This window comes from Scaptodrosophila lebanonensis, unplaced genomic scaffold (assembly GCF_003285725.1).
Source record: "Scaptodrosophila lebanonensis strain 11010-0011.00,11010-0021.00 unplaced genomic scaffold, SlebRS2 tig00000024-arrow-pilon, whole genome shotgun sequence".
NCBI lineage: Eukaryota > Metazoa > Arthropoda > Insecta > Diptera > Drosophilidae > Scaptodrosophila > Scaptodrosophila lebanonensis.
The window spans coordinates 18,275,776-18,284,845 of NW_022060538.1; positions in this window are offsets into that span (position 1 = coordinate 18,275,776).

Sequence of the window (9,070 nt, forward strand, 5' to 3'; positions counted from 1 at the left end):
GTGCTGGCAATGTTAATACAGCGACCAGAACTGGCCTTAGGGTCTGCAGCACAGAAACTGGCTGTCACATTTAGTTAAGCAATCAGCATTTTGTCAATGTGGGGTGGGGGCTGGGGGCGGCGTCGAAGGCGGGGGTGGGGGCGTGTCTACACAACGAACTTGGTTGCTCACAAAAGACTTCACATTTTTCGTTCCAAATTGTTGGCTGCGACAACAAAAGAGTTTCCTGGGCATCTGCCCCCTATGTTGTATGTATTTTGTTGTTCTTGCTCGACAATACACAGCTTGCTGTTGTTGTTATGTGTATATTATTATGTCGACAGGACACTCTCAACGGCAACGGTGTATGTGTATGTGTGTGTGTGTGAGCATTGTGCCGTGGCATTGTGGTCGGCATGTGGCACTCGTTAAATGCTAATTGCCGCATACTTGTAACAACTTTATGTGCATGCCTTTGTGCAGCCACCCACCCGGCCGGTAGGGTCCGCTAACAACAGGGCGTCCCAAACTCCAACAGGGTGTGACCGGACACAAGCATTTCCAGCATTGCTAATTACCCACCCAATACAATAGTCCAAAAAATAGCTTGACCCCATTTATCCGAGATACACTTGAGGGGGGCACCCAAGAAAGTTGCTAAGTTGATGGGCCAAGCAACAAACGATTGCATATCAGGAAACATAAGAGGGTGTCGATTCCATTATACTACAAGTATTTCAGTTTGGCATTTGATGTGTCATCTCAGGCAGTGTCTAGAGTACATGTAATGAATCGATTATGAGTCAACAACAGAGCTAGCTCCAGCTTTTGAATACGAGCTCGACTTCTTTTCGACTTATCTTAATTAACACGTTTTTTATATTTGAACCGTCCCATTTAACAGTCCTAAACTAAAAAACAAGTCCAGCTAGTTTCTGGTAAAGGAAATCCTCATTGAGTAGAACAGTCATTCGAAGTCTGCGTTCTCCTTTGTAGTCCCAATCGAGCCACTCAGACATCGAAGCAGCGCGAGTGGGATTCGGTTCCTAATTACGGACAGTTAATCGGCTGTTTCGCTAGTTGTTTCATAACCAAGTGCTCAATTTTCGGCTTTAAATAGCAGCTACGGTGCACAGTTGTCCCATATGTGTGCCTAGTCAGGAAGTAGACAAAAGACCGACTGGCTCGTTTCGTTTTGTATTGGCAGCTGGCCCAGTAGCAGGCTGTACAAGTAGGCAGCAGGCATCATGTAAATGTTTTTGTAGAGCATTTTGGCTCCCGTTCATGGCTCCGTTTGCTGCCACATCAGGCAAGAGTGCAACATCATTACAGTGCCACAAGCACAAAATCAGTTGCAACAAGAAGTGGGGTAGAGTAGGAAACGATGGTTAAAATTCGAATGCCATTGCACAAAATTATTTCACGTACTTGGCTAAATTTGATCATCAGATTGGATTAATATTAGTATGTATTTTATTTATAAAACTATATATTTTTAAAACCATATATAAATTTCAACACATTCTGCTTTTATGCAGAGTCGGGGTTCCAGATTTGGAAATAGAGAAGCACTTGCTTGCCAACTATGGAAAATCGATCGTGAAAAGCGTTCATTCCTTCTTATGGTCATGGACGACTATTCGTTAACAATCTGGAGAGGATACTTTCTGGTGTATCCAACAGGCAGCTGAAGAGGACTCTTTGTCTCTTTTCGATATAGCTAAATTATTTGATAGTGCTTTATAGAACAGATACTTGTAAATGCGTAGCGAAAAACTTTATGGAATTTTTGCAAAAACAGATTTGAAATAGTGTTTGAAAAGAGGCACAGAAATTTCAACTCAAATACTTCATGTTATTAGATCAGAGCTTTGAAATTGAAGTCCTTTGGTTTATTGAAACTATAGTATTTAAAGAATTGGTTATTGGTTATTTAATTTGTGTGACCTGTATTTTGACATATTTACAGTCAAAAATGATGTCTAAAAGTAATATATGATAATAACTAAAACAAAATGTTATACATTTCGGTCCATACCTACAATAGTCAACAATATTTTGAATATTTGTGAAGAGACAAATATCCATTCAGATTCCCATAACCATTCAATGTAGCGGACTTAGCGCCCTTTTTTAAATTCTAGGATGGTTATACTTATTACAGTTTTGTTAAACGAGTACACTAGTTTTTCCCAGGGTGCCATCATAGCCATAAATATGGGCAATCAGAAGGTCCAGTACGTCCAACGGCAACTTCATTGACATGCAGCTTCAAAATGGCGCTGGACACTCGCATTCTCGCATGCCTGCACTCGGCGTGCTACTAGCTGGTGTTGTGGCGGCTGTGTGGGGAGTGTGCGGTTGCAATATTCATTTAAATTTCATTTCGCATATATACTCATCTATGTATGATTGCATATATAGTATACTACAAGTATATAAGTGCAGAGTGCCCCGCATTCTTCCTAATTGCCGAGCTGTGCATGAAATGTGGGTTCTAATGAACATTTTTCATATTTGCCCAAATTTGATGCGCGTCTGGAAAGTGTTTGCGTAACACCCTCAATACACACACACACATATATATATATATATATATATATATATATAGATACATCCCTAGTCACGGCCCTCCCATTCCTTGGTCAACACTGATTGTGGTTCATCAGCGTCTCATGCATAAAATGCAAAATATGCTACTGGCTCTGGCCGTCCTTGTCTATTTGCATAATATTCAGCTTAAGTGCATTTTTGGTAGTCGAAATCAGGCATTGTGCGAGCCTCCACCTCCACAGTTCCCCTCTATATCTCCCTAACAGGAAGAGCGCTCTTGCTTTCGTCACGGTCCATCGGCCGTTCATATGTTTCACTCAGCGATTTCATGTAATTTCCATTTACTCAATTCATTCGCTTGGATTTATTTGCATAGCCTATGTAGCGGCCGCCTCACTGAAGGACTAAAGGACTGAAGGACTGCCTGGCTGGAATAACAACAACAAGTAACAAAAAGTAAAAACGAAATATGCACTTGAAATGACATTACGTGCTGCTCGATGCGAATGACGACGACACAGCGAACGACCAAATGGAATCAATATTATGCAAATAAGCAAAATGGACGGACGCCCGGCCATCCTCATTCGGCCACATTTGAGCGGTGCGGCGCGGTGTGGTTCGCTTCGCTTCGCTACAGTTCGGTCTGCTTTTCAATCGCCGAGAAAATGATGGCATATTATTTTGTTGTATTTCACATTTCGTTGCGTTGTGCAATAAAAATTCATTTTGATTTGCCTTTAACTGATCGGGAGCGGCTGACGGTCCAGAGGCTGCGATTCGTTGAAGGAGCGACCTCCAGTCCGGGGCGGGCGACTGCACAGCGAATCGAGAGTGACAAAGGCAAAGATTTGTGTATAAATTATGCATGAAAGTGTATGGCACATTTTTTAAGTGCAATATACATATATACTTGTACAGTATATGCAATGAAATATTTATGCAATGAATACGTCTGTACACATTTAAGCATCAAAAAGTCAAGAAACGAGGACATACTATAAGCTCTTTTTAACTCTGTGCCAAAGCCAATGATAATTACATGCTGCTATTATAATGAAGTGCATTCAAGAGCGAGGCTTTCTGATGTCTTATTTAGCAAGTAAGTAGCATTAAAGGTTGGACTACTCGGATAGTTTCTTAAATTAATTGGGAATTGAATAGACGAAGAGAAAAGGTGCTGAGTTAGTTTGTTAGTTTAAATTAAATTAAGGAGAGTTTTTTCAATTTGCAATAGTACAACTTTCACTTCGTTTTAAAATATGTTTAAAATTAATTTGAAGCCACAAATGCATAAAAATAGATAGCAATTTTTATGTATCAGCTCACAAAAAGTTTCTAAAGTTTTTCAACTAATATATCAGATTTTTGTTGCTGATCCGAACTTTATCTTATGTTCGCATTATTACACTTTTTAAAATTTGTTTAACTTTTTATACTTTTCCATTTTCTTTAATTAAGAGGAAAATGCTAATCTGCCTGTACTCTTATTATTAAGATAGTGTAATTGTTTTCTACATGTTTTCATCAAAAGCGTAGAATTGGCGAACAGCGGCAACATATTTATCAGCTTTGCGTTTTCCTTTTCGATTCAAATTTTGAAACGACTGTGAAGCCATCACAAGACTGTCTCGACTATTTAAGATAATTTTTTACTCAAAAAAGCTTTTTTACTTAATTGCATAGCACGAAGTGTATGAACAAACAGGTATTTTTATACGAAATGTGTGTGCATTGTTCCTCTCTCCATCCAAACTTTATTAAAACTTTGTAGAATTCTGTATATGTCATTCATCAATGCTGTAATAATGGTCTCATCCGGTGATATTTATATCGACAGCCTTTGTTGCTTTAGCGCTACAATTAAGTCAGCAACTTCCGCTTGGCACGCATCCATACACAAACATACACACACACACACATACACACGCATTTGGGGGCATTACGCCTACACTGGAGCACACACGCACCTCAGCTGCGTCGATTTGAACGTCATAATTTCAAACACCAGAAGTGTGTCGTGCTGTCCAGTCGGCTGAGTGCAAAATAAATTTATCAGCCTGCGTTGGCAATAAATTTTTGCTGGGGCAAGAGTACGCCTACTTCCTGCCACGAGCCGGAGGCGGGTCTACTATGACTAGAGCTGGAGTTTGGGTTTCTGGAAATTGCGACGCTAGGCATTTAAATGGCTCAGATTATGCAATGCAAGGCATTCATAAATCTTGGTCGCACTAAACTGCCAAGGTGCTGCACAGAGCAAACACATGCAGACCCACCTGCCTATACTCGTATAGGCTATATGGCTCGGTACCTACTTATATACATACCTATAATATAAGTATACATATACAGAGACTCGTTCATACGATACATAGTGGGGGCAAATAGACGAAGCACTTAGAGCTCACCGGCAACGCATGATTGAGTATAGAGTGACGCAGTTGCGTGTTGTTGCTCAGTTGGCCGACGGTTTTAACCTTATCCGCTGCTTTTGCACCCGTTTTCATTTTTGGCGCTTTTTGTTGTAAAAGTTTTGCGTGCATTTCTATTTATGAGTTTGGCATAAACTTTAGTGTGCCATAAAAGACGAAAAGCACCAGAGGAAACTCAATCCGCGGCAAATTGAAGCAGACATACCCTTCCCAAACAATTGGTAAATCCTAATTTGTGTAAGTCTTTATCCTGCTCAATGGAGCATAACTGTTGACTGATTAGATTATTTTGTGTCTGCCAACATTTATTTTCATAAATGTTGTTTATAAAATATCAAAACCAATAAGTACGAATTCATATTTGTTTTATTTTTATTTTTCGAGTAATTCGACTAAGTATTTACTTTTGATATAAAAATATGTAGAGATTTTTGAACAAAATAGAAGTACAATGCTATAATAGCTTATATGCGAGTATATCTATTAATAAAACGCTTTAAATAGACTGATTTCTCAAGATCCGATATAACGATTTCTATTTAGCGATAATCTTTTGCCATCGCGGCTTTGGTCCTCTGGTTATTGGTTCAATTACGGGTCCTTTGTGCGTATCATTTCGAGTTATGGACATCACCACCAATATATCCTTTATTTAGAATAATTTAAAACAAATATACGCATCTTCGATTATATAAACAAATTTTTCCTTTTGCTTTTTTCTAAGTACTTGTAAACATGCAAAAATAATATTGTTTTGAATAATTTACTTACAGATCAGCTAATTAGCGCTCTTATCATAAATGAAGATCAATAAATGGAACTTAACTCTCATTTTTGGTAATAGCTTCCTAAAAAATTTAGTTAAGCTGAGGCCAGCTGAATATATGGCATTATTCATTCATGTTCGATCCAAAATAATTTTTATGCAGCTAAATAATAATCGGTTTGGAGTTACATGCTTTAAGTTCTAATATGATTTGAAACTTGGCTCAGAGATAATAAAAAAGAAACACTTTGCTTTAGAAACAGTAAATTTGTGCAATATTGAATATTTTTGTACTTAAAAAAAATGTCCTGTGTAATATGTGTAATATTCATGGTGGATTTACACTACAAGTATATATTCATTTGTGGGAAATGTGATTGCCAACAGGTTAGAGAGCTTAAGGCCTTTACACTTCTAGCGCTCAACTACCACAAACATTTGAAACACATCCGCCAAAATCAACTCAAATGAAAAGAAAATATATTTTTTGCGCTTAGAAAAATAAGAAATAGTAGGAAATGCGCGAAAATATATTTCCACAAATTAATTGGCGCATTTGGGATACTCTTACTATATTAGGGAATATACATGACTGGTGCCAACCGGCGACGACAGGAATTGTGGCAACAATGGGCAGCGTAGTTCCATCGCCACCAAGTGCTTTACATATATGTACAAATACGCAAATACATACACCCACACATACATGTACTTGCATTCATGCTCGCAGTATAAATACAAGTTGAGTTTTTATGTTTACGCGCCCGCCTAAAAGGCTGCACGCAATTTTTTCATTTGCCAATGTTTTTTGTTGTGTTGCTGTTATTGTTGCTTTTGCTCTCAGGCAGCTTATAGCCGTGCGTGCCACTGGCTGTATCTTTCGGAGCATGTCTGTGTGTGTGTGTGTGTGTGTGTGACTCGTACGTGTGTCGGTTTGTTTGCATACAAAATTGTACGTGTTATTTTAACTTTGCCGCTTTTATGTTCTATATAATTTTTGGTGTTTTTGTTTTAAGCATATCTGTTAAAACCAACAGCAACAACATATACAAAAACAACAACAATGGTTGATACAACAACAGCGAGTTTAACACCTTGGCAGAAAAACAAGTTTGCGGCACTTGCTCTTGGGTTTACAGGTGTTAATGTTTGTTATTTGGCATGTGTCTGTGTGCGTGTTCGGCGTAGATAAATATGCAGACTACCTATCAGCTCCAAGACATACGCAATGCTCAGTCCTTGATTCCCATTCCCGCAATCCACAAACATGTGGGTATTAAAACAACAAGCGGTTTCGGTTTCTGTTTCTGTTTCACATTCACATATTTCATACATTCATGAAAAAGGATTTCGGTTTGCTTTTTATTGTAATTAATATGCATACAGTTTTCTGCAACTCTCCTCTCTCTTAAATGTAACACACGTACATATTAGTATTTATTTAATGCTACGTACAACTAAATGAAAACCTTTAAATCAGTATAAATTGATATGAACAAATCAATGTGAGGACTTAATTTAATTCACTTTGAACTTAGAAGAGCTTAAAGTCTAATTAACACATAGTGTATCTAGGTATGTGTATGAATGCTTCTATGTATGTATGTATGTCGGTGTGAAAACAATCGCTTTTCTAGTAATTTGTGCTTGCATCTTTGTTTTCGTTAGCATCAGCCCTTTATACACAGTACACAAAACGCACATTGATTACAGCTTCTTCTACTGGTTGCCTTTTCTGTACAAAATGAAATGTGAATGTAAATGTTTCTGTTGTATTCCATTCCCTTGAACTAATTGAAATCGACGCAAATGAAATTACGATAGACGATTGAAACTTGCACTACGCTTTGCTTCCTTTGAATTATTTACATTGAAATACGCACAAATATGTATATACTATATGTGTGTGTTTATACTCTGTACATGAAATGTACAAGAGTATATTAGGTTTGCGGGAGCTGAAAAATGTAACAGGCAGAAGGAGGCGTGGCAGACCCCACAAAGTATATATATTCTTGATCAGCATGACGAGACGAGTCGATCTAGCCCTGTCTGTCTGTCTGTCCGTCTGTCCGTCTGTCCGTCTGTCCGTCCGTATGAACACCTGGATCTCAGAGACTATAAGAGATAGAGACACCAAATTTTGCACGAAGATGCGTTATGTGTGTATTCTATACGAGTTTGTTTTATTTTTTTGATTTTCCCCCCCACTTCCCCCCTATGGGGGTTTTCCCGATTTTCCATTCGTATAATCGCCTATATCTCGGAGACTATAAGACCTAGGAACACCAAATTTTAGTCCCAGATGCCTTATGTGAATACGCAGAAAATGTATATTTTGGAATTCCCCTCCCTCCCCCCTCTACCCCGCAAATCGTAACTCCCGTAATTCTTGGAATTTCGAACTAAAATTTTGGAAATACCCCCAGTTAGTTATTATGTGTCCGTATGCCAAATTTCATTATGATAGACCGATTTAACAAGAAGTTATAGCCATAAATATATTTGCTGATGCAGCGCTGCTGCAGCGCTGCTCAAGCGCTGCCCGCGGCTGTTGTTGATGTTGCTGTTTGGTTGACTGCGAAAATGCTTACACAGACACGAATTGATGCGCATAGGCATACATACACTCACACAGACGCAATTGCTATGTAAATGTGCAATTATACACCCTTTACGTGAGTTCGAATACCGAGAGAGGTAAAATCGATCAAATTTTTTTTTTTATTTTCTTAATTTTTTTTATTTTCTATAATTATTGTAAACATATGTACAGAGTATTTCAAAGTCGGGACACCCGACTTTAGCTTTTTTACTTGTTTTATTTTCCAACTGTAGGTATCTGTGAACATGTAGGTATGAGTGTATATGTGTATGTGTGTCTGTGTGTGTATGCCCATGATAGCTAAGCCAAAAAACTTTTACTTTACGGAAAAAGCAAATTTCTAACTTGTCTCAATTCACTACACTACTTGTCCTCCCTCTTGCCCTTATCCTTTACCCTTTAACTTTCACTTTTGCTTTTTCTAATTCTTATAGTTTAATCATAGATATGCTCAAATATATACTTGTGTCACTGTATGGTATATGGGTGTGTTGGTGTATGTGTGTGTGACGCGATATTTGCACTAAATTTAACAAATTTGTCTAACGTTGCCATTTGATACATCTGCACATTTCAATACATACGAGTTTGTTTGTTTGTTTGTTGTTGTGTATGTTTGCCTTCTGGCTTGTATTACAGTGTCTGCTGTTCAGTTCGCCCTCTGATATGAATGTGGATATGGATATGGCATGTAAGTTGGGCTCTGCACCAGACTTGTATTCCATTTAATATACA